Here is a 27,280-nt window from a genome sequence, read left to right on the forward strand (position 1 = left end):
AAGCTGGCCTGTGATCTCTCGTTCATCCCTTTCGGCCGCACTGCTCAATTCCTTCCCGCTGAAGTTAGACCGCGCACTTGCCTTTGAGGACACAAGACCCTAGCACATAACAATAACTTGACCTCAAGTTACTGGCAGCTGATTTCCTCACTGTGTGTGCATGTGTGTTTATTTCTAAAAACAATAAATTCCCCTACCCAAATCACCAGGCGATACGTGTACAAATGCACAAAACTGAAAAGCCCTTTTTTTGCAGATGACCCAACTCTTTTATGGAAGAAAGTGCAGGTTAAACAAAAAGTGGCTGAGCTAGGATTTAAACTCAGGAAATCAGACTCCATGGTTCGAGCTCTGAGACCCCCTGACTCGGTGGCAGGTTGCCTCTCAGAAGAGCTGCCTGGTCCATGTGTGACAGCTCAGTAAGTCTGACTCTTTGCAGCTCCATGAACTGTAGCCAGCCAGGCTCCTCTGTCCAACTCCAGGCAAGACTACTGGAGTGGGTTGCCATTTCCTCTTCCAGAGGATCTTCCTGACCCGGGGATCCAACCTGCGTCTCTTGTGTCTCCTACGTTGACAGGAGGATTCTTTACCGCTGCACCACCCGGGCTACACCTGAAACTAATATCCTTAAATCAACTGTATCTCACTTTAAAAAAGATTTACTTGGGAGGGTTGGGCTAACAGAAGCTGACAAGCAGAGCCAGGACTCCTGGGCCCTTGTTTTTCCATATCACTAAAACCATAGAGCCTTGGCACTTGCACAAATAAATGACCTTGGAGACAGCCACAGGAGGCAGGCAGAGGGATGCAGAGTGAAGAGCAAGGCACGTCCTTTATACAAAGCAATCTTGCGTTCAGGCTGTACTGTGCCTCTCAGCCATTCTCCAGACAAGATTTTATGCCCAGAGCAGAGACTTTCCCCTAAACAGCAATATTCCTGTATGTTCTACTTTTCATTTCCTTGATTCTCCCTCCAAAGGTCTCCAAGCAATTTACAAACTGTAGGTTGTGTTTGCAATTCGGAGCCTTAAAGTTTATCTGTCTTTCTCTCCCCTCTCACTTTTTCTTTGTCTTTTATGATTGTGATTGAAAAAGAGGAAGAGTTGGGAGACCAAAGCTCATGAATGTATATGAAGCCATTATATCTGCCGGGTGAGATGCGTGCACAGGCACTGTTTTTTAAATGGTTGTCTCCACATCGCCAGAACTGCTTTAGAGCTTTTCCCTCCAATTGCACAAATTCATTATTTACTCTTTTACTGCATCTATTTATAAGTCCACATGGACCCTCTGGGAGGCCCAGTTCGAGCCTCAGAGCTCCCGTAATGAAGCCTAGCTCACTCTCCTTTGATATATCTCCCTGCTACTGCTGCTCGGGGAATAGAGAGTGTGCCCACCTGGTTTTTGGAAGGTCAGCTTGACTGAGGACAAAGGATTTTAAATTGTGCTCTGTGGAATCCTGGAATCCTGAGTAGGCTGCCTAGAGTTCTAGGAAATAACAATAATAAAATCAGCCATGGACATTCTTTTATTTTTCAAGGCACTATGATTTTATTTTGGTTGTTAAACTTTTTCTGGGGTTAAAATAAATATGTAGCACAAGCCAACTGGACTCCCTGCAGTTTGTTGTCAGAGTTACCATAGGCGTGGACCGAGCAGGTACTGAGGACGTTCTCTGGTTCTGACTTGTCCCAGAGAGAGGTTTTTTTTTTTTCTCTGCACTGGCTGGGTCTCCGTTGCTGTGTGCAGGCTTTCTCTAGTTGCTGTGAGCAGGTGCTGGTCTCTAGTTGTGCACAGCCTTCTTATTGCGGTAGCCTCTTGTGTTGTGGAGCATGGGCTTTAGGTGCCTGTGACGCATGAACTCAGTTGCCCCTTGGCACGTGGGATCTTCCTGGACCAGGGATCAGACCCGTGTCTCCCAGGGAAGTCCCCCAAATAGAGATTTGTCATTTGACTAGGATGTCAGCCCCTAGAGTACCTGGCAATAATAGTAGGCACTCAATAAATATTTGTGGGATGAACAGATGAATTTTCTGACCATCCTATGTCCTCTGACAGCCCTACCTGTAGCTTCATTCTGCTTCGGACCTTGTGTCTATTTTGACCAAGGGCAGCTTTGCTCACATGCTTAGAGTCAAGGTCTTCAGGCCTGATTGGGACCAAGTGACCCCCATCGCGACTCCTCCGGTCTCCTTTCCTGCACGAGATTTGCTCTCAAGGGAATTCCTGAGTGCTTGGCTCACCGGGTCCCAGCTCTTCCCTCTCCCTTCTGGTGATGGCTCAGGTGGTAATTCTGGTCCCTGTTCTTTAGTTCCTCTGATTCAAGGACAGAAGCTCTGAGGTTCTGTCACTCTTGGGTTTTTCTCCAAATAAGTGCCTATTCTCTTAACTCGAGAGTCTTGGCCACCAACTGAGATAACCAGGTCTCTGGAACTGAGAACTTTGTGGCCTGGCTGTTTCCTGGAATATGCTTCTCTAGGTAGCCAGACTTCCCAAACAGAGAGCTGAGCACCTGAGTTTGCGGACAGGACTGCCAGGGCTTGACTCAGTTTCTCTTCTAGCTAGTTGCTCCAGTCCCCCAGCCTCCAAACTCTCCAGAAAAAACAGACTAGAGGGGAGGGAAGTCTCTAACTTCTGCCCCACTGCTCATAGGTAAGTTAATGACAAGTGCCTCAACTAACACACATGTGACTCCTTGGGAACATTTTGGAGTTCCTGGCCTGTTTGCTGTCTGAGGTTGCATTTTTAAGAAATGGACAAATTTATTACCCCCAAATTTCTTTATTACAGTTACCTTGGGAAGAGCACACAGAGTGAGAGAACCTTGCTCCTTAGAGGACTCGACCCACTTCCCTCAGTAGGGAGCCATCCTAGTGTGGCTCTGAGGCGGGAGGAGCAGAAGTCCTGCTGGGGACGTAGGTGGAATGGTTCCACGAGGAAGGAGAATAAAGACCTCACATGAACAGGGTACCTGGGGAGGGTTCAGAGAGAGACGTGAAGATGTTAGAGGAAGCAGCTCTGGAATCTAAGAATTAGGGTAGAAGGGAAAATTTTTAAGACATCTTGCTTGGATTACAATTGCAATCTTCTTCAGAGTTTTTAAAGACCACAACAAAAGGTTCAAACTATTTTGGCTGCTAGATTAGCTTACTTGAATGAGATATCACGCTGTAGTCAAAAAACGTGAGAACCAGGGATTTCAAATGTTGAGTGCCAAGCTACTGTGGATATAGCAATGGATGAAACGGACCCAAAACCCCTCCTCGTGGAACTTCCTGGAAGAGATAGACAGTACATACAGTACGTAAATTATGTCATCTATTTTAAAGCTGGAGAAGCTGTAGGGTATTCCATGTTGAAAATTTTAAATATGGTGAGCCAGGCAGGTATTTGGGGGCAGAGTCCCAGAAGAGTTAGAGTTAGGGCATGTTTGCAGGACACCAAGGAAGTCAGTGTGGCTGGAGTGGAGTGATGGAGGTGAAGCGTGGTACAGGGGATTTCCTTGATCATACAGGAGTTTGCAAATGCCTTTAACTCTCTCAGGAGAGCTCTGAGTAGAGCAGAGAGCTCTGATAAATATTATGTCTAAAGTTTTAAAAGGAGGAAAAATGGACAAGGAGGCAGATATAAGGAGAACAGTTAAGAATTACTAGAAAAATTCAGATGATAGAGATGTTGGCAGTGAATATAGTGAGAAGTGTGTGCATTTGTTTATTAACTTAACACATCACTTGATAAATGAATTAGTAAGTATTTATTGAATACCAACAGAGATTACATCTGAAATGGAAGACAAATAATTATCATAAGCTCATTCAACTCCAGAGTTCTAGGAGTCTAGGAATCAGAGAAGAGAGCAATGCTCCTTCCTGTCATAGACAATATTTAGAAGCATAAAAAAGTATTTGGCAGGTGACATTCCTGTTTTGGGTAGAGAGGACAGAGCAAAAGCAGAGTCCCAGAGCATGGGGAATGCTGAGGAATACAGTGTTGGAACCTCGTGGTGGTTATGCACCAAAGGCAGGTGGAAGACAACAGAGAAGGGTGTGGTGATGAGAGAGCTGCTAGGCTGGGGTTGGTGGTGGGACTGCCCTTGGCAACAGCAGTCAAAGGGCACCAACTTCTCTTAGTCTCACCTGTCCCAAGGAAAAGAGACAGCTAGAGTGCCTGCAGCCAAGTGGGGTGCTGAGGCTGAGGGTCAGGGCCAAAAGAGCCCTCAGAAATCCCCCAGCCACATCTTCTCACTATCCAGATGATGTGTGGAAGCTCAGAGAGGGGAGGAAGTCTCCAAGTTCACCAGTTAGAAAATGGCAGAGCTGTGCTCTTAAGTCTGGACAGAGTTCTCTCCTATTGCACTTGAATATGTCAGAAGGTTTCTTCAATCTCCTTCTCTCCTTTGCTCAGTGGAATATGACCCTTTCTCTTTGGCATCTATTGCTCAGGATCCATCTCTGCTGATGAGCTAGTTTCTGTCGTAGACTTCACCTCAAAGTCACACTGGCCTTGGGCTCTTCCTCAGGAATTTTGACCTGTGGCCCTTTGTGCACCTCTGGCCATCTGCCTGGATTCGTGACTTGCTGTCTTGCTTGTGTGACTGCTCCTACCTGGTGACCCGTCTAAGGCTATGCCCAGCTAGATTCTCTCTTTACTAATCTCCCATACAACACACTCTATCAAAGCTTCACTTCTGTCCCACCCCAAACTCTAAACCCAGCTTGTAAGGTCTCCTATGTCTGGATACATTCTTTCCATTTGTTCTTTTCCTTTTCTGCTTTTAATTCTCCTTTTCCTTTTAAGAGGTATCCTCTCCCTCTTACATTCCCTCTCTTGTTGATTATCCTACTATTTATAAAAATGTCCAGGCACTGATTGAATAATTGGCAAGAAATAGTCACTTAGGGAATGAGGGGTAAGGAGGGAAAGAGGCTGTGAACAGTCATACTTCATTGTTGATTTTTGTCTCATCTGTGTTTCTCATAACAAATACAGGCTAGAGTTTTTAATTTGGCCTAGAACGTGGAGGGTAGAGTGGAGAGTAGAGCTGTTATGTCTCCTCTGCCCCTTCCTCTCTTTCCTCCTCCTCCTTACTATGCATTTTCACATAATAGACAAAGATGTCCATTCCTAAGATTGTGGCTTCAGACTGCCAGTATGAGCGTCCTTTTCTTTAACCCACTGTTCCTAAGCCAGGCCATTTTGGTTTGTTTATTGGAACCCCATTGCATCATTTTTCTTGGTTTCAAGTTTTGATCAACCTTCAAATATTTCTTCTATTCTGATGGCCACCAATGTTGTACCTCCAGCCCAAATATCTTTCTAGATTTAAGACCTTAAAGATTGTTACGAAGCTATCACTCTCATGGCTGTTGCAAGTTTGGGGCTGAGTTCTAATCCCATTATTGTCTGGCTATCATCTAAGGTCAGTTTCTTAGCTCTTGAGCTCCTTCTTTCTCTGCTGAAAATAGAAAAGAATACGAATACCCACTGTGAAAGCTGGTGGGAGGAAAAAATGATACAATGGATGTAGAATTGTCTTGTAATTGGATGTTTTAAAAAATCTCTAAGAATAGCTTTGTGAGCTGTATTTGCAACTTCAGCAGATACCCGCTAAATTTAGACATTGCCCCTGCAATAGACATATGTTGCCACCAGGTGGCAGGAGAAACCTGTGATGCAATCAAGGAGAACACAACGTTCCAAAAGCTAGAATGAGATAAATTGTGCTTGTTAAAAGAAGCCAATTTAACGATTATTAAATAAACAAAAAAGCCTATTTACAAATCACAGTGTCCCCAAATAAACCAAATATAAAGCTTGTAATACAATGTGTTTCAAACAGTGTTTTAGGCAATGGTGACCATTTTGCAGGTAAAATCATATACAAAATCTCATAGATGAAATAGATGAGAGCGGCAGGAAAAGTGGTACTGTTTCTGAAGTGGGGCAGGGACACTGGGAGTCTGTTCTCATCCTGCTCTTTCATCCTTGAGCCACCTTTGCTGAACTTCAGGGCTTCATGGGACAGAGTTTCGTTTTTAAATTATTATTATTAAATTTTTATTTTTATTTTACTTTTACCAAATGGTTCTTTATGAGAAAATAGCTTCATTGTAACTTCATTTTAACTCAATATCTTAGGCTATTGCCTAAATTATAGGTTATATCTATTAAATGTATTCTCTAATAACCCTTTTCCCCCCACCCCTTTATTGCCCCTTCCCCCTTCCCTCTCCCCACTGGTGACCACTCGTTTGTTCTCCATATCTTTGAGTCTGCTTCTTTTTTGTTATATTTGGTAGTTTGTTGTATTATTTTAGATTCCACATGTAAGTGATATCATATAGTATTTGTCTTCCTCTGACTTAGATTTATTTTTTTATTGAGGTGTAATTGACATACATTATATTACTTTAAAGTATACAACATAATGATTCAGTACCTGTGTATATTGTGAAATGATCACTACAATAAATCTAATTAACATGTCGCCAACATAGTTATAGAATTTTGGGACAGAGTTTTAAGCCACTATTCTGATATTTTCCCAACACACTCTTAAAACATTGTTTTATCATTATGAAAAAATATATGGTAGTTTAAAAAATACAGAATTTTAAATAGTTTATATAAAATATAAATTATCAATATATAAAATATATAAATATAAATTATAAAATTTATAGAATTCATAGAACAAATGGAATTTTTATAGACTATCCAGGATTATGACACATAATTATAAAATTTTAAATTTTAGAATAAAAATATATTATTTTAAGGCACTTAAAGAAAGTGTCTTAAATAATATTCTTTTAATAAATTTTTATCGAAGTATAGTTGATTTACAATGTGTTAATTTCAGCAAAGTGATTCAATCATATGTATATATATATATGTATACATTCTTTTTCACATTCTTTTCCATTATGGTTTACTACAGGATATTGAATATGCTTCTCTGTGCCATACAGTCATACCTTGTTGTTTATGCATTCTATATAATGGCTTGCATCTGCTAGTCCTAAACTTTCAATCAGTCCCTCCCCCACCTCTCTACCGCTTTGGCAGCCATGTCTGTTTTCTACGTGAGTCTGCTTCTGTTTTGTAGATAAGCTCATTTGTGTCATTTAGACTCCACGTAATTGACATCATATGGTATTTGTCTTTTTCTTTCTGCCTTGTTTCACTTAGTATAATAATCTCTAGGTCCATCCATGTTGCAGCAGATGGCATTATTCCATTCTTTTTCATGGCTGAGTAGTATTTATTCCATTGTTTGTAAACACCACATCTTTATCCATTCATCTGTCAGTGGACATGTAGGTTGCTTTCATGTCTTGGCTATTGTAAATAGTGCTGCAGTGAACATAGAGGTGCACGTATCTTTCTAAATTATGGTTTTCTCTGGATATATGCCCAGGAGTGGGGTTGCTGGGTCATATGACAAATCCATTTTTAGTTTTTTGAGGAACTTCCATACTGTTTTCCATAGTGGCTGCACCAATTTACAGAAAAATAGTATTCTTTATATTCTCTGCAGCTCTCTGTCTGTTAGGTTGATTGCTGGAAATTCTCTGCCCAAGTTTCAGTTCCTGAAGGCAGACTGAGCACAAGCTTTCAACCCCTTTCACCCTTAAGAATATCAACATGATTCATTAAAATGAGAAAGTAGTGTGGCATGTTAGAACATCAAATATTTTGAAGAATTTCTAGAAAATAGAAGGCAGATTGAGTTTAAACTCATGGGCAAGCCAGAATAGAGAGGGCCAGGGCTCAGTCTTGCCCTAGAGACAGCAGCAGGACAGAGGGGAGGCAGGTTTCTTTGGGAAGGGGAGCCTGCCCACCTCCCAAAGTCAACAGTATGGAGGAACACATCATGGGAGTTGGAGGAGTGGCCACAACAGAGATTAAAAAAAAAAAAAAATAGTCTGTAGGATGGCTGGCTTGTTTAACTTTTTAAACTTCCCTCCTTTCCCCCATTAAATCTACCTGCAGAGTGGGTGTCCTTTCCATCTAAGGCTGAAGAGAAAAGCATATTTTCTGAAGAAATCAAGAAATCTGCATGCAAGAGGCCAAGCCCCACAAATTTTATCAGTTTTCTTTATCTAGACATTGGGGCCAGTGGGCACTGGAGATGTTGCTGCCTGTTCCCTACCCTCACACCTTAAAGAGATGCTTCCCAGTGAACACACTCCACCTGCAGAGGGAGAGCCCACGTTCATGCCTCTCCCTAAGGGGTAGGGAGGGGAACGCTGGTAATGGTTGAGCAAACACACACTCATTATTAATCATTAATTAACCTAGTCCTTTATTCAGCAATATGAATACAACCACAGATCACCAGATGCCTGAAGAAAAGAAGGAAAAAATCATAATGCAATAACAGAATTGATCCCAGAGAAAACAGGGATAATTCAGGGAAAAGAAGAAAAGTTGAGTTTGGAGGCCAGACACCTGGATTCAGGTTTAGACTATGTCACAGCTGGGGAAATGGCTTGACTTCTCTGGGCCTTAATTTCCTTCTGGCTCTGAAAATTGTAGGAGCAGGAATGTACCCAGTGAGGGCACAGCATGAGGTATTTTCCTCTCTTTGATGTTACAGATATTGATTTCACAAGTGGCCCTGTTTAATCTCCAGGTTGCTGAATCTCTGCATTTATAACCCGTTGCTACTTTTTTCTCCTGTGGATTTGAGTATAGGATATGAAGGAGTTGAGGGGACACCCTCTTTGACTACTCATCACCCAAATACTGACTAGTCTCTAAGCAATTCTTTCTTGGTAATGCTTCAATCCTGGACAAGTGTGTTATCTCTTTCATAAAGATGAGAACAGAAAAAAATCAATATAAGGTTTATGGAAAAATTCTCAGCACAAGAGAAGCATGGTAATGTACTGTGACTAAGCAAATTCACTTTCCTCTGAAATAACTCTTATGAGAAACCAAAAATACATTAAAAGATATAATTCCTAACAAGATAGACAAGGCACTTGCTTCTATTTAACTGACCAAGCTGGTATGGGAGGGAGAGGAATAAGAAAACAAAAGGGTGCATACAGAGGAACAAATAAAGTAGCTGAAGTTCACATAGGAACCAAGAAAGTGGAGACCATATACTATTAAAAGAAGCAATTAAGTGAGGTGGAAGACAAATTTTAGATGTTCTTAGAATGCAGAAGAAAGGGGCAAAGATATTAGAGCAATATCAAACAAAACGACATCTATAAGCAAGAGAAAGGTGTTGTTTTTTAGTCGCTTCTGTCATGTTCGACTCTGTGCGACCCCATGGACTGTAGCCCGCCAGGCTCCTCTTTCCATGGGATTTCCTAGGCAAGAATACTAGAGTGGTTTCCCATTTCCTCCTCCAGGGGCTCTTCCCCACCCAGGGATTGAACCTGCATTTCCTGCATTGGCAGGCGGATTCTTTACCACTGAGCCACCAGGGAAACCTCTATAAGCAACAGAAAGAAGAAATTAACTTCATAATTAATAGGCACTCTAGGAAAAGAATCCAGAACAAATGCAGTAGAGGAAATAGAGGAAAATATGAAAAAAGGATTTATGGATTAAAAAACTTTAAAAATTAAGAACATTGAATTTCAAAGAAAAAGAAGTAATCGTACAAACATCCTGATAAGAAGGAAAAAACCCAGTTCTGGCAAATGACCAAAAAGTAGATTGACTTTAGAATTCTTGGCAACAGTAAATGTTAGAAAACAATGTCGTAGTGTATGTAGAACTTACTGGAGAATGCTGTGGCTCTCATATGAAGGGTGTAAGAAGACACCGTCAGGTATGTTTGGTACCTGGAGAGACATAACACCCATATAATATTGCTTAACAAATTAGTGACAAGGTGTTCCAGATCATTAAGACATATTTTACACTGTGGTAAGCATTGAATATATTAATTTAGTGGTAAATGTATTTGCACAGAAGGCACAGGACTATATATTAAGAAATTATACATATTTTATATATCTAAAGGAGAAAATAATATTATCTGAATTCAAAATGAAAGAAAGAATGGAGGGCAAGGGAAAAATACAGCTGCTGATTTTCATGTCTTTAATAGAGTACAGTAAAAATGACCGTCTGTATTTGGTAAATAAAGATAGATTTGAGAGTGCTTTTGAAAGTTTTACATGCAATTCACTACTAGGTTTTCAAACGTTTTAGAAGAGTAAAATAAAGTTTAACCTACAGAATACTAGAACAGAAAGGAAATATCAAAGAAACAAAAACCAGAAAGCATAAAATGGCATTGTGGTTGAGTCGCTAAATCGTGTCTGACTCTTTTGCGACCCTGTGGGTCTGCCAGGTTCCTCTGTCCATGGAATTTCCCAGGCAAGAATACTGGAGCAGGTTATCATTTCCTTCTCCAGGGGATCCTCCCAACCCAAGGATCGAGCCCGAGTCTCCAGTATTGGCAGGCAGATTCCACTGAGCCACCAAGGAAGCTCCAATGGCATTAGAGAGACCAAATATAATAAGTATGAGAGTAAATGTAAAAAAGCTTAAACTTTACTGTTTAAACAAGTTAAAATTTCTGAAATTTGATCACAAAATTCAGTGGTTTGCTATATTCAATAATCAAATAAAATGTAAAAATATGTCAGGAAAACAGAAACAAGAAAGAAAGTAGAGTGCTTATAGTAACTGTTAACCAAGTCAGAATTATCTTATACTGTTGCTGCTGCTGCTGCTGCTAAGTCACTTCAGTCATGTCCGACTCTGTGCGACCCCATAGACGGCAGCCCACCAGGCTCCCCCGTCCCTGGGATTCTCCAGGCAAGAACGCTGGAGTGGGTTGCCATTTCCTTCTCCAATGCATGAAAGTGAAAAGTGAAAGTGAAGTTGCTCAGTCGTGTCCGACTCTTCGCGACCCCATGGACTGCAGCCTACCGGGCTCCTCCGTCCATGGATTTTCCAGGCAAGAGTACTGGAGTAGGGTGCCATTGCCTTCTCCGGTCTTATACTGCTAGAACAGCTGATATAGATCTGTGGTTCTTTGAGTTAAGCTGCTTCGGAATCACCTGGAGGGTCTGTTAATAAGCAGATCCCTAGGCCCCACCCACAGAGTTTCTGATTTATTAAGTCTGGGTTGGGTCATGAGGATTTGCATTTCTAAGAAATTCCCAGGTGAGGCTGATGCTGCCAGTCACTGAGAAACAGTGGAGAGTGGAGATTCAATAGTAATGAAAGTGCATGTGCTAAGGAAACATCAAAATATACATAGCAAAAGCACTGGAAATATTAAGAAAGAAAATAACACATTTCAACACATTGTTATTCTTAAACAGAAGTAATTTTTAAAGGGATGAAATTATCTAAATATTAACATTATTATATAGTACATATTATATTATTATATTAATATCATAGCAAATAACATCCTTTCAAGGATGCATGGAATATTTGATTTAACCACAAATTAATGTACCTTTATAGACCTTTATAAATAATCCATTTATAAAGATTGAGGTAGAAAAATATATAATTAAAGTTTTTGGGAAAAAATATTAATTTTTTATACCAAGAAGCTAGAAAAAGAATAAAAACTTTAAAGAAAGTATAAATAAGGCAGTTATAAAAAATATACTTACAAGTAGAAAACTGTGGAATTTGTAGATTTGTCAGAACTGGTTCTTTAAAGAGACAAACCTGGAAATTTTAATCACAACAGAAGTGGAGAAATTATGTAAATAAAAATGTAGCTCAGAATAGTAATAATAGATATACAGAATATTAACAAATTAAAAATCAATCATGTGAACAGCTGGAGCAGAGTAACTTAGAAATGGATGGTTTCCTGGGGAGGGAGGAAATGATCAAAATTGATTCTAAGAAATAGAAAGCCTGAATGGCATGATAATCAAGGAAAAAAATAGAAATAAAATTATTAAATCTCAAAAAAAAAAAAGAAAACATACTCTAGGCTAGAGGTAATTATGGATAATTCTTCCCCAGTTGATAAGAATTGGAGATTTTCATATCATTTGTGGGGTTTGATCCCTGGGTTGGGAAGATTCCCTAGAGAAGGAAATGGCAACCCACTTCAGTACTCTTGCCTAGAAAATCCCATGGAGCCTGGTGCAGGCTGCTGTCCATGGGGTAGCAAAGAGTCGGACATGACAGAGCGACTTCACTTCACTTCACTACTTGTATTGTTTTAGAATATGGAACCTGATGAGTTTAAAGCCAATCACAAAGTAGCATAATCTAGATATTCTCAACCGAGATGGATTAAAAGGAAACCTGGAGATCATTCTTAAGAACCTGAAAGCTTACGAAAAAAAGTGGATGGAGAATGACATAACAAAACCAATTAGGGCTTATTCCATGGAGGAAAGGATTACTTTCAGGACTTTATTACAATAAGACATCATATCCATAGTGTCACAGTGGGATCCCTGAAAAAAGATGTCTAAGCCAAAATCGTCTTTGGTATAATCGGTTGTTGTGATCAAGAGTTCCCATTAATCTCACAACTTCAGTGGGAGTATTTACACTTCCCAAAATAGAGTATTTGATGGGTTCAGTTTGCTCTCACACATATGGTGTATACCTCTAAAGCAGTGTCTATATCAAGCCATCTTAAGAGTTCATGGGGCTTCTCTTGTGGTCAGACGGTAAAAAATCTGCCTGCAATGCAGCAGACCAGGTTTGATCCCCGAGTCAGGAAGATCCGGCTTTCTTCATACCTTGGAAGCTCCTCCCTGCTACCATCAGCTATGGCTGGAGTGGCAAGGTTGCATATGTGACATATGTACTTCAGCCAGGCCATGCTTGTGGAAGAGACCTGCTTGGGGTCCCTTTTCTCAGGAGGAAAGTGAACTGGAAGGCACACTATGGACTTCTTTTGCAATGTGTGCAGTTCATGGGCATCTACTTTCTGAGCCATATAGCATCTGTGATAGAAAAAAACCCAGAAGAAAGAGGTTTAGAAAGAGCAATGATGAAGTGTGACACATTTCTTTATGCAGGAATCCTTACGAATAGAGGTGATGGCACTGAACTTCCTACAGCTATGTGGGTTGAGGTTTTGAGCTATTTCTCTTGGCTATTAACAGAGTGACTTAAAAGCCTAGAAGTGGTGCTAGGACAGCATGATATCCAAATGCACAATAATGAAGCCAAACTCCTATTGCATTCAATATAGGAAAATTAACTCAAACTGGATTAATAACCTTAATGTAAGCAGTACTACTATAAGATTCTTTAAAAAAAAATAGGCCCAAATCTTCATGATCTCAGTTTTCTATATATGGCATTGTTTCCTATATATGGCAACAGAAGCACAAGCCTCAAAGAAAAAATAGCAAATTGGACTTAATCAAAGTTAAAAACTTTTGCTTCAAAAGTTTTCAAAGGACATCATCAGTAAAATGAAAAGACAATCCACAGAGTGGAAGAAAATTTTTGTCAATCATAAATCTGATAAAGGACTTAGATCTAGAATAAAGAATTTTTACAGTTCAATAATAAAAAAACAACACAATTAAAAATGGGCAAAGGAGGTGAATAGATATTTCTCTGAAGAAGACATACCAATGGCCAATACACATAGGAAAAGATGCTCAACATTATTAGCTGATTAAAGAAAATGCAAATCAAAATCACAATGAGACACTGCTATATTCCTACCAGGATGGCTATAATTTAAAAGACAGATAATAACAAGTGTTGGCAAGGGTGTGAAGAAATTAGAACATTCATATACTGCTAGTAGTTATGTAAAATAGTGCAGTTACCTTGGAAAACCAGTCTGTTCCTGAAAATGTAGATAATAGAGTTATTCTATGACCCAGTAATTCTGCTGAAGACTGACAAAAAAACCAAACTTGTGCATGAATATTCATAACAGCATTATGTATTATTATAATATGTATGTGATATATTATTATTATATAATATTATATATTATGAGCACATAATAGCCAAAAGGTGAAAACAACCCAATTGTCCATTACTGGATTTTGAAAAGTATTGAAAAGAATGAATCTAAAAAATACAGTATATGAAAGAACCCAGCCACAGATGACAACGTATTTTATGATTCCATTTATACAAAATATCCAAATAGGCAAATCTATGGAAACAAAGTGTATTATTGGTTGCCTATCCTAGCGGTTAATGGGGGATAAGGAGTTTAGGGATTCTTAAGGGGTATGGAGTTTCTTTTGGGGTTGATGAAAATATTTAAAAATTATTTTGTGATAATGGTTGCACATCTCTGTACATATATACTAAAAAGCATTGAGTTGTGCACTTTATCTGGTAAATTATATGGTATGTATATTATATCTCAACAAAGGGGCTTCCCTGGTGGCTCAGACAGTAAAGAATCTCTCTGCAATGGACAAGAGACCTGGGTTTGATCCCTGGGTCGGGAAGATCCCCTGGAGAAGAGAATGGCTACCTACTCCAGTATTCTTGCCTGGAGAATTCCATGGACAGAGGAGCCTGGCAGGCTATAGTCCATGGGGTCATGAAGAATCTGACACGATTGAGCACAAAGCTGTTATGAAGGTTAGAATACTGCAGACATTAGGGTCATATGCAGTTTGAATCTCAGTATATCCTGCATGTCTTCTTAAATTTAAAAAATGTTTATTTTTCTACTTTGCTCTTCTACTTCAGTAATTTGATTTTCTGCAGTATCTATTTGCTTCCATTACAGCTTTAATTCCCATTTCATTTTTATCTCTATCCAGTCTATCTTGGAGGAGAAGGTGATGGCACCCCACTCCAATACTCTTGCCTGGAAAATCCCATGGACAGAGGAACCTGGTAGGCTGCAGTCCATAGGGTTGTGAAGAGTCGGACATGACCGAGTGACTTCCCTTTCACTTTTCACTTTCATGCATTGGAGAAGGAAATGGCAACCCACTCCAATGTTCTTGCCTGGAGAATCCCAGGGACGGGGAAGCCTGGTGGGCTGCCATCTATGGGGTCACACAGAGTTGGACACAACTGAAGTGACTTAGCAGCAGCAGCAGCAGTCTGTCTTGGTGTCAGATTATTACTTCTTCATGACTCTTTGTTTTAGTTTCATAGATGCAATATATCCTTGAATCTTGCTTAGAGTATGACATAAATGCTTCAAAAATGTCTCCTGCTACTTGGAGTAAATCTCTTTCATAAGAGGAATTTTTTAAAAAAGATATTCTCTCCCTATTATTTATTTTGTAGATGTGACTTTACTGTTTCTCCACTTGGGGCATGCCATCTCCAAGACAGCACTGCCTGGCCTTCCACAATGAACACTGATTAGCTGTTTCCTAAATGTTGTACATGCCCTGGGGTAATGCCAGTCTTAGTTGTCTTCCCTGGGATCAGTCTACAAATAGCTAATGGAGTGTTAACTAAAGTTTGTTTGCCATTTTCATTGAAATTTGTGAGTGGGGATATCAAATGTCTGCTGTAAGATATCAGATATCAGCTCTATTTGCCAGTCCTTTTTTTTTTTTTATCTGTTAAAAGGTTTGATATTGAATTACCTCGTCATAATTTAGGAAGATTGAGAGTCACAGATGTATTGGTAGGAATTCACATAATTGGAAAAGCACTTGGAAAACTTCAGCTTTGAGAGAAGAATGCCTTATCTTGTGATAGTAATTGCGGGAAGAGGCGACAAGAAGACTTTTATCAGAAACACTGGTTAGCTAGACAAGTGGATCTCAGATTTGATTCCTACCATATTCAAAATGAATTCCAGATGGATTCAAGAGTTTAAAGAATGTATAGTAAGAAAATGAACAAAAGTAAAATAGAGTTGTTACCATTTTTTTTTCCTCTGCAGCAGAATACCTTACCAAGCACTGAGGTCACAGAAAAATAATCATTTAAAGAGTCTCAAGTTTGAGTCCATAAAATGAAAACTTCTGTCCATCAACAAAAATAATCAGAATTTAAAAGTTAAACCTACTTTGAAAGGTAATGATAATGACAAAGTCATGATCCTAGCATTTAATATCTACATGGAACTTTAGGAATTATTGGGTTGGCCCACAACTTCATTCGGGTTTTTTGTACTATGTTGTGGAAAAACCCAAATGAACTTTCTGGCCAACTCAATTCTTTGGTCATTTTCCTCCCTGGGTGCAGTGTAGGCTAGTAGACCCGTAGTGGATTTCTGACTAACCTGAGCTATGGGAAGGCCGTCAAGTAAGTGTACTGGTTAAGAGCATGGCCTTTGGAGTGTCTAGGCTTGAATGTGAGTCTCAGCTTTACTACCTACTAGCTGTGTTGCCTTAGGGGATTCATTTCCCTCTGAGCCTCAGTCTTTTCATCTGTGACATGGAGGATAATGACCATTTCTCCTTTACAAGGTTATAGTAAGGGACAGAGGAGATAAAGGACTTAAAATCCCTGACAACGCCTAGCGCATAGAAAGGGCTTGATAAATGTACCGCTTTATTGATCATCACTGTTACCCTCATGCTCTTCATCATGGATCTTTACCATTATCCACATCCTCGTCAGTCTTCGTCATCATCATGACCTGTGCTTGAGTCCTCCTTCAGGTTTTCTGAGGGTCAGAAGCTTCAGTGGATGAGATAAAATGGGGTCAGATTGGGCAGAACATCACATGTCCTTGCTACTGTTCTGCCCTGGTTCCTCTCCTTGCTTGGCTGGTTTCCTGGTTTGGTACTACCCTCTAACTCTGGCATTCCATCCCCTAGCCAGTCCTGATGTGTTAGGGTGCTGTGTGACATTGGGAATGTTATGAAACCTTTGTTTCTTCCAGTGTCCTCACTTGGAAGTTGGGAATAACAATTGTACATGCCAGTTGTAATGAGGATTTTAAAAAGTGCATGATGATGAAATTTAGCATAGTAGCAGACATGTTGTAGGTCCTCCAAGCTCTTAATTAATTTTGCGAGAGGGTGACTTGCTCAATGTCACATATCTGATTGAACTAAGGAATGCCCTTGGGCACCGTGTCTAAGTATTGTTAGATTTATGGCCTGGACTCATGTTAAATACAGAAGGACTGGCTGTTGCTTGGGTGTTCTATGCTTTGACCCGATTCTCTCTGAGCGCCATTTTCATCCACGTCTGAAATTCCGATGGCGGCTTTTCCTCACTCAGTAGCCTTTTGGCTTTCTGTGATAGCTTACTTTTCTTTTGTTTCTTTTCAAATTACTTATGACCACTTGGTTTTTTATTTTTTTTTTTATACATAATTTAAAGAACTGAAGCTAACACCCCTCCCCCATGTAACAGTTGGCAAAAACACTAAAAATATGCCAAACCTTAATTTTATGTGTGTACTTTTTTTTTTACCCCTTAAGAAATAATAAAAAAAAAATTATACTTGCAAAACATACAGTGTGGGTCTTGAATCAAGTAATCAAGTTACTTCTGCCAGATGCCTCTGACAGCACCCAAGAAGGTCTAGATTTCTGGGAATTGCATTTCCCTGTGTTCCCGTCCACATGTCTGCACTTTGTGTGTATGTAAGGTATGGGCTGAATGCAGCTCTCCCACCCCAGGACACAATTCCTGGTGTTAAAAAACAATGCCGAGGACATTTTGGGGGGTTTCAAACAGCATATTTTTGTCTCAACAGTCTGATGCTGAAGCAGACCTCCTCTGGAAAAGCAAGTCTGTTCCTTGTGCAGTTTATCCCCAGCCCCCTCCCACCCTAGCCATATGCCTTTTCTATCTAACTCCCTTCTCTTGGATGCCATAAGGTTTGGCAGAATCTTGGCATGGGGCTCAGAGATCTGAAATTATGTTGGGTGTGATGTCTGACCATCCTCTCCTTGTCTGTCCAGCTTTCCTTTCCGTGGTGAAATGGATATGCGTGATGATGTGGATTTTGATGTGTCCCTCTGGCAGTTGGAACCAGTTGCATCTCATTGATATTGACATGCTCAGTCTGATTTAAACACTGCCTTTTAATTTAAAGCATTTTATTGGGAAGGTGTTCTTAGCATATGTTCCCAAATGACATTATTCTTCTGTAGCTGTAATTCAGTGGGAACTAGATTCAGTAGGAGCTGGATCATTGCCCCTTGGATGTGATTCCTCTACTTATAAGACGTAGTGCCACAGTGTTAGACATCATAGATGAATGGTTTTCCTTGTGTTATTAATATTTAATACAGAAGATGTACTGCAATACTTTGGCCACCTGATGTGAAGGGCTGACTCATTGGAAAAGACTCTGATGCTGGGAAAGATTGAGAGCAGGAGGAGAAGGGGATGACAGAGGATGAGATGGTTGGATGGCATCACCGATTCAATGGACATGAGTTTGAGCAAACTCCGGGAGATAGCGAAGGACAAGGAAGCCTGGTGTGCTGCGGTTCATAGGGTCTCAAAGAATCAGACACGACTGAGTGACTAAACAACAACGGTTGATATGGCCCCTATGCTGTAAACAATTCAGGGTCCTTTGTGAAACACTCTAGAAAGACCACAGTGTTATAGCTGCCATCTTGCTTCCCTGAACTCTGCCTTCCTCAACAATTTCCCACTGGGTTCCCTGACATCGTCTACCTATAGGATTTCTCTTCCTCAAGTCCTGAGCCCATCATGATTAAGAAAGCTCCTGTACTCCTTTCCCTTAACACTATGGTCCTTAAAAGGAATTCACCTGTACCCTAGATCCAGGCCCCAGCAGCTAGCCACCAATCTTGGTTTCTTTTTTGACCCATCCCCTAAGCCATTTACTAAAGTCTGTTTGGTGGTAACCAAATTTTGGACCTATGCACCACCAGGAGCTGGTTCAAGGTACCTATGCAGTCCTTCCTTCCTTCCTTCATTCATTCACTTAACCACTCAAGAAAGATTTGCTGGATCCCTGCTCTCAAACAGACTTTCCCCCAGGCCTCGCAAAGGAGACAGAAAAGCAAGGGGACAATTATACAATAGTAACGTAAAGGCTAAGTTAAAGTGAAGCCCAGAATGCTATGAAGAAGAGATTCTTCACCCAGTCAAGGGCTGAACAGAGAGCACAGAGAGGGCAGTTGTGCAGACGTTTCATTGGAAGCAAATTCATGGAACTGAGTCTGCACACAGCCAGCACTTCTGCCTCTGTCCATGGGACTTGTTTCTGCCTTAGTTCTCTGCCTCATACTTTGCTGGTTGCTCTTTCTAATTCTCCAGTCCCGCCTTTGGTTGGAAGATCTTGACTAGAAGTGAATTTGACTAGACCCCAAGTTCCATGCCTAATTCCCACCAGTACCTCCTTCCCCTCTGATACCTGAGCCTTGGACTCCCATTGCTACAGCATCTTCATGTGTGGTCAGACTGGCCCAGACAGGTATGTGGAGAACCAGACTTTAGGAGCTGGGTGGGGGGGTCATACACTGGTCCACACCAGCCTGTCCTGAGCCAGGTTAGCTCCCTCAGACCCCTTCTCTTTGGTCTCATATTCTTGATTCTCCTCCCAGCTCAGAGTCCACATTTAACCCCTGTCTCCTGCAAGGTTCCAGCATACCTTACATCTGAGCACAACCGAACTACAAGTATAATTTATATTTATGTTGAAAGGGCTGAATGTTGTAGAATAAAATCTGAAAATAATTTTTTTTCCCCCAACCAAGACTCTTTAAATCAATCCCCACTTCCTATTTGTGGGTAAAATCTCAGAGATATGAGCCTTTCTGGCAATTTCACGTATCAGAACAGACTCACTTTTAGAGTACTAACAGGTTCTGTTTGATTTAAATTAAAATTTCACTCTCTTACCCGATTCTCTTTGTCCTCCAGTTCCCAGCTCAGGGCAGACTCAGACTCAGCCTCCTGCCTTGGAAGGGAGGTCTGTTTTTTCACCCTGCCTTCCAACTCCTGCCCTCTCCTCTCCATTCACCTGCTTCTGGGGAGAAGGAATTAGAGGGAAGTAGTAATTCTTGACACTTGCTGGCATAATTGGGTCTTGATGTTCTCAGTGTGGCAGATGCCCAAATGCTCAAGGAGAGATTCTGTAAGTCCCTGAAACCCCGCCCCACCCAGGGGATGGAGGGGCAGCATATTTCTGGCATGGATGATGCAGCCTCTGGCTGGCTAACAGCCTTCCCTCAGTTCTGACTCAGAGGGAACCGATCCGGACTCTTCCCGCTCGCATGTCTTCAGCCTGCGGGCCATCCTCCTGTATGGCTCCAGCCCAGTACTCTTAGTGGAGTCCACCTAACCCATGGTAAACCTACACACATGCCTCACCTTCTGGGTAGGAGGTTCTATCTCCACTCTGCAGTCACAGGCAGTTCCCTGGGGGTTGAGGTGGGCTGAACACCGGAACCCTTGTCATTTCCTTCCTTCATGGAGAGGGGACGGGGATGTCACATACTTCCTGCTGGATGGGCAACCCTTGTCCACAAAACCCTTCCTCCGACTCTCCTAAGCTTGACTAGGCTGAAGGTGGGTGATAAACGGAGGGCCCCGTGACCCATTTGTGGCCACTTGTGACCTTTGGGCTTCAAAGAGAATTCTGAGACACTAGTGATATTCCCCGGAGAAGGCAATGGCAACCCACTCCAGTACTCTTGCCTGGAAAATCCCATGGGAGAGGAGCCTGGTAGGCTGCAGTCCATGGGGTCTCTAAGAGTCAGACACGACTGAGTGACTTCACTTTCACTTTTCACTTTCATGTATTGGAGAAGGAAATGGCAACCCACTCCAGTGTTCTTGCCTGGAGAATCCCAGGGACGGGGGAGCCTGGTGGGCTGCCGTCTATGGGGTCGCACAGAGTCGGACACGACTGAAGCGACTTAGCAGCAGCAGCAGCAGCAGCAGCAGCAGCAGCAGCAGCAGCGATATTCCCATCTAACAAGAGATATGGTGTGAACTGTTTAATTTGAGAAAATGTACCAGACAGGAACAGGCCAGGCTTGGAGGAACCTGATCTTGAACCAGTTGGATTAATGAACTGAGACCCCGCCCCCTCACTCCGGAGGAGACTTCTGGAACCACGGCTGGTGCTGTCTTGGGGACTTCCTGTTGCCATCCTGAGTCTCTATGAGCCACAGGATCTGGAGGGAACCCAGTGGAGAGCTGGAATTGAATTGTGAAGAGGATTAAAGTGATGCCTGCTACCACTGTGGGCCACAAACATGCAATAAAGAGGAAACTGGCTCTGGACAAAAGCTGGTCATGGCGACTGGCTGCGCGTGTGCCTCCAGAAGACCGGACATGGTGGACTGGCCTCACCTCTTGCCTAAGCCCGTGATGGTGGTGAGCTCGGGGAGGGAGGAGGAGAGATGGAGATAGTGCATGTTGAGATTTAGTGTGCTTAAGCGAAAGCCCACTGGAAGAAATTTTGAGTCAGGAGGGGAGGGAACAGGGTGGGGAGAGAGGAGGAGGTAGGAAAAGGGATGGCAAGTGAGAGTGAGTGAGAGAGGAGGAGAAAGCAACCTGGAGCAAGAAAGCCACAGCATAGGTCCAGAACGACCTGCGCTCTGGCCGCGCTGCCCAGGGTGTCTCGGAGCGCGTGCTGCCGGTTCCGTGACCCCGCAGGCCTGAGCTACAGTGTTGTATCCTGGCCTCCCGGCCACCCTCATGCGACTCCTCGTCCAAGTGGCGGAGAGGATTAGTATGACGGGTTCAAAGTAAGAGACTCCAAGGAAAATGCAAGTAAGGGCTTCCTGGAGGTGCAGGTATCCAGCCGAGGGGGTGTTAACAGTCAGGGATGCGGTGACTGGGGAAGGGGGCCTTCAGGAGGTGGGAGCAGCAGCAGGAAGGACACAGACCCTGACCCAGCAGGAGAGTAGACTGGACAGAGGCCAAGAGTCGGGTCAGGGGTCAGAGGTCACCATCACCTTGGCTGGCTGGTTGTTTGCGTTCTTTGACCTTTAATAATTTCCAAGCTACTCAGTGTAGTTGGAGCCCAGGCCCTGACCCTGCTTAGCCCGCAGTGTTACAGTCTCCGTTACAGGGAGTGATTCGGCTTACCTTCCGCCTGGCCCCTCCAGCTGTATCTTCGCCTCCCCTGCTCCCCTCCTCCTCCCGCCCAGCCCCATCCGGCGCCCAGGTGGACGATGTGTCGGCGGAGAACCTTCGCGGCTGCTGTAGTCATAGTCTCCACCAGCGCACCACTGAACGGACTGCAGAATAACAAATAGGCAAGAGTGTGGCTGACTCTGGAGTCTGAAAGCCTAACTTCATCATTTTCTCCTGGACAAGTAAGTCACTTACCTTCTTTGTTTCCAATTTCCACTTAACCCCCCTGGTGATTGTGTAAGAGTCCATTGAAGTCGCTGCTGCGTAATGCACAAATATCAGCCGTTTAACAAAAACTACAAGGCAGGGGTCCCCAACAGGGTCCGTGGACCGGTCCCGGCCCTGAGGCCTGTTGGCCGCAGGGCAGGATGCCAGCAGGGGTGAGCGAGAAGCTTCGTCTGCCGCTCTCCATCTTTCCCCATCCGTCGCATTACGGCCTGAGTCATTCTCGGATCCTGTCTGGGGAAGACTTGTCTTCAGCGAAACTGGTCCCTGGCGCAAAAAGGTTGGGGACCGCTGCCCTAAGGCAATGGTGTTAACTGCATAGGATTGTTTTCTAGCTAAGAAATTTTCCGAAATTACTTATCATGGCCTTATGTGTTATATCAGAGTTTTTCAATGTTTCTCAAAGGTAGGAGTTATCTGGAACTCTGCTTAGAAATACAGATTGTTGGGCTGCTTCCTAGAATTAGAATTTCTAGGGGACAGGCCCGGTGATCTTGCTTTTAGCAAGCATTCCAGATGATTCGGGCAGCAGTCTGGTTTGGGAAATTGGGCTCTGTGATGTTATATAAAACTCAGGTGCTGGGAATCCAGTAGAGGAGGTCAGAGTGAGACATGTAGGTTGAGGGTGTGTGATAAGAGATGTAGCCAATGATTTATTAGAAGTGAAGTCGCTCAGTTGTGTCCAACTTTTTTCGACCCGGTGGACTGTAGCCTGCCAGGCTGCTCTGTCCATGGGATTCTCCAGGCAAGAATACTGGAGTGGGTTGCCATTTTATTAAAGTGAAGCCTTATTTTTTAAGCGTTGGGCAATATAGTTATTGTTTTTTTGTCCCGGTTGTGAATCCGAGTCTTTGCACTGAGGAACCAGGCTGCTCTTCTTCCTGTCACTCTCATCCTGAAGATTAACAGTCATGTTCTTCAGCAGCTGCTCCTGTGGGAGAAAGGCCAGGGCACTGACAGCATGAAGACAAATAAAATCAGAATCTTGAGGGGATAACCACCATCTCATCCTCTCTGCAGCATCATTCACTGTAGTCAAGCTGTGGAAGCAACATAATTGTCTGTTAATAGATGAATGGATAATGAAATTGTGATAAATACACACAACACACACACAATGGAATACTATTCAACCTTAAAAAAGAAGGAATCTTGCTATTTCCAATAACACTGATGAGCCTACAAGACATTATGCTAAATGAAATAAACACTGAAAGAGAAATGCCACATGGCCTCACTTATATGTGGAATCCAAAAAGGTCAAACTCATAGAACCAGAGCAGGGAAAGGGTGGGGGGAAGAGGAAATGCTAGTCAAAGGGTACAGAATCTCAGTTTTGCAGGATGAGTAAGTTATAGAGGTCTAAGGTACAGCATGGTGGAATTATGGTTATAACACTGTATTATATTAATATTATAGATCTTCAGAAGTTCTTACCACATTTAAAAAAGGTAACTGTGAAGTAATAGATGTGTTAATTAGCTTGGCTGTAGTAATCATTTCATAACATGTGTATATCAAAATATCATGTTGCAGACTTTAAATATATACAATTTGTATAGAATAATAAAATGTTAAAAAATAGAGGTTTACCAGCACTGACAATAGTTTCAGGCTCCTGCTGCTGCTGCTGCTAAGTTGCTTCAGTCGTGTCCGACCCTGTGCGACCCCATAGACGGCAGCCCACCAGGCTCCCCCGTCCCTGGGATTCTCCAGGCAAGAACACTGGAGTGGGTTGCCGTTTCCTTCTCCAATGCATGAAAGTGAAAAGTGAAAGTGAAGTCGCTCAGTCGTGTCCGACGCTTAGCGACCCCATGGACTCCTAGTAGACCCTTAAAGACTGCTGAATGAATGAGCTAGTAGATGGAGGCCCGAATCATTTTGTGATGGCCAGGAGTTCATCCTAAACTGGGACAGTTCCTAGCAAAGGATGCGCTGGACAAACAATCCAGTTGTATCTTCCCGGGAGTGCTATTTTCATTGGCAGTAATCACAGCCACCACTAACCGAGCAGACGCCACTGGCCAGGCATTGTGCAAAGTGCTTCATTGCCGGCTGGGAGGCAGGTGCTACTGGTATCACCATTACCCCCTTTTCACAGAAGAAGCTCAGAGAGGGTAAGTGAATCCTTAAGGATCTGCAGCCAGTGGGAGGGGACCTGAGATTTGAACCCAGGCAGCCTGACTGCAGTGCTGGAGTTCTTATCGTTAATATTTTATTTATTTATTTGGCTGCACCAGGTCTTAGTTGTGGTACACGGACTCTTTTAGTTGCAGCGTGCGAACTCGAGTTACAACATGTGGAATATATTTTCCTGACCAGGGGTTGAACCTGGGCCCACCTCCACACAGTACCTTAGCCGGTGGACCGTCAGGGAAGTCCCTAGTGCTGGAGTTATGAATGTGACCCTGAGCCATATCTCAGGCATTGTGTGAGTTACTGGATACCTTTTACTAGAGGAATCAGGTTGGGTCCTCAGGTTGCAATTTGAAATGGTGCTTTGCAGACAGTTCGTAAGGCTGGAGGCAGGGTGACTGCTCAAGAGATCAGGGCAGAGATAAGGAGGTCTGGATCAGGACAGAGGCTAGAGGGCTGGAGGGGAGACCCTGGAGGGGACATCCGACCTCACACCCACCTTCCAGCCTCACAGCCCTGCACGTCTGTCTCTGATTTATGGTCTTCAGGCCCAGGGCACCACATTCAGTGTGATGAACCTTTGCTGACCCTGTAAGTCTGCTGCACTCCTGTGCTCTTGGGGCTGGCACCTGGTGAGGAATAATGGACTATTCTCCGTCTTGGTAAGGACCTTTCAGTGTTGGGTCTGCCTTGACAAGCTTTACCCCTCACACAGCTTTCAAGATTTATGAGGTTGATTTGCAGTCACTGGTCACTTTCCTGTTCTGAATTCTCTAATGCCTTCTCTCATGTTTTCTGCTTAAGAGTCCTTATCCTTTTCTTCTCTTTATATTTTATTCTGCTTGAGTCATGACAGTTTCCCTCTTTATTGCATTGCTTCAAAGAAACCCTTTCCCTCTAACCCAGTATTGTCCGTCAAAGCAGCTCCAAGTGTAGAAAAACCTGGAATCTAGAATCTGAAAAACCTGTGCCCAGGGACCATTTGATAATTAGCTTGAGCCGTGATCTCCTTGACTGTAGAGTCGGGATCATTTACCTTGCAGAATTGTTCTAAAGGTTAAATGAAAAGATGTTTGTATAAAAAGGCTCTGTAAATCCTAGGACATTATGCAAATGTTGATTAAGTTTGTTTAGTTCAGTTGTTCATAATTTCTTCCCATTCAGTCATCTCCTATCTGCCCTGTTCTTGTGATACCTTCTCTCTGGCTGGATGACAGGAGTTACTAACATGTATAACACCTGCCTGGGGTGGCGGGTAGGACCTGATTGAAATCACCTGGTCAGAGAGACGCACTGGATCACTTTCTCTGCTGGAAGTGGGCTTCTCCCTTCCAGCGCGGTCAGAAGACTTTCTTTACCATTCATGGAGACAGACAGTTTTCATATTGTACTTTCTTTTCTGAAATTAATTATAGCAGTACTTTTCTTTATTAAAAGTTAATTGTCAGTCACATTAGGGAATTAGTTAATGATTTGGTAGTTGCATTGCCAAAAATACTTGAGGCCAAAATTAGTGGACTCATGGGGAGGTGAAACATCTTGAAATTTGCAAGTTGGGTTTGAATAGTATTTTCCTAATTCGCTGGGTTTCAGGAATAACCTGGGGTGCTCTCGAAAGCACAGAGTTCCTGCCCCGCACCCGGCCACCCTTGAGGGCATGAATCAGCTAATTCTTAGCATCAGGCAACTCTGGAAAGCACTGATTTTGTACATCTGGGAGATATTTTTTATACCTGTCTTAGTATTCCTGCCTTATTCCTAAATCTTAGTTTTAAAAGCTAACAAACTCAACATATATATTATTTTAACAAATCCAGTGTGTGTGTGTGTTTTTTTTTTTTTTTTGCATATCCCCTACATACTCGTATACAGCAAAAGTGAAACACACTCCCAAGTTTATAAAAATAAAAAATTTATAATATTGAGTTATGAAGTTAGTTTAGTTTCTGTTGTCTTTCTGTTTTGGGGCTTCCCAGGTGGCACTAGTGAAAGAATCTAACTTGGGAATGGAAAGGTGAACTCCCTTGCTGTTGTTGTTGTTATTTTAAAAAATTATTTAATTTTAATTGAAGGATAATTGCTTTCCAATATTCTGTTGGTCTCTTCCATACATTAACATGATTCAGCCACAGGTATACCTAGGTCCCCTCTCTTTTGAACCTTCCTCCAAACTCTCCCGCCAGTCCCTCTAGGTTGTTACAGAGCTCCAATTTGAGTTCCTTGAGTCCTATAGCAAGTTCCTAATGGCTATCTATTTTACATATGGTAACGTATGCTTTTGAACTGTGGTGTTGGAGAAGACTCTTGAGAGCCCCTTGGACTGCAAGGAGATCCAACCAGTCCATTCTAAAGGAGATCAGCCCCAGGTGTTCTTTGGAAGGAATGATGCTAAAGCTGAAACTCCAGTACTTTGGCCACCTCATGCGAAGAGTTGACTCATTGGAAAAGACTCTGATGCTGGGAGGGATTGGGGGCAGGAGGAGAAGGGGACGACAGAGGATGAGATGGCTGGATGGCATCACTGACTCGATGGACGTGAGTCTGAGTGAACTCCAGAAGTTGGTGATGGACCCGGAGGCCTGGCGTGCTGTGATTCATGGGGTCGCAAAGAGTCGGACCAGAGAAGGCAATGGCACCCCACTCCAGTACTCTTGCCTGGAAAATCCCATGGACGGAGGAGCCTGGTAGGCTGCAGTCCATGGGGTCGCTAAGAGTCGGACACCACTGAGCGACTTCACTTTCACTTTTCACTTTCATGCATTGGAGGAGGTAATGGCAACCCACTCTAGTGTTCTTGTCTGGAGAATCCCAGGGACGGGGGAACCTGGTGGGCTGCCGTCTATGGGGTCGCACAGAGTCGGACACGACTGAAGTGACTTAGCAGCAGTAGCAAAGAGTCGGACACGACTGAGCGACTGAACTGAACTGAACTGAATGTATGTTTCCATGCTACTCGCTCCATTCG

General features: G+C 42.6%; 1 long non-coding RNA gene across 1 annotated transcript in view; it reads left to right on the forward strand.

Moving 5' to 3' along the window:
* The first annotated feature begins 6,697 nt into the window (after positions 1–6,697).
* The window catches only part of LOC109563316 (uncharacterized), a 119,932-nt gene continuing 99,349 nt past the window's right edge, over positions 6,698–27,280 (forward strand). The window contains exon 1 of the long non-coding RNA XR_002181328.2: positions 6,698–22,136. This is a non-coding gene — a long non-coding RNA (uncharacterized lncRNA). The remainder of the gene's footprint in view (positions 22,137–27,280) is intronic.

The sequence above is a fragment of the Bos indicus genome, chromosome 8 (genome assembly GCF_029378745.1).
Source record: "Bos indicus isolate NIAB-ARS_2022 breed Sahiwal x Tharparkar chromosome 8, NIAB-ARS_B.indTharparkar_mat_pri_1.0, whole genome shotgun sequence".
Taxonomy (NCBI): domain Eukaryota; kingdom Metazoa; phylum Chordata; class Mammalia; order Artiodactyla; family Bovidae; genus Bos; species Bos indicus.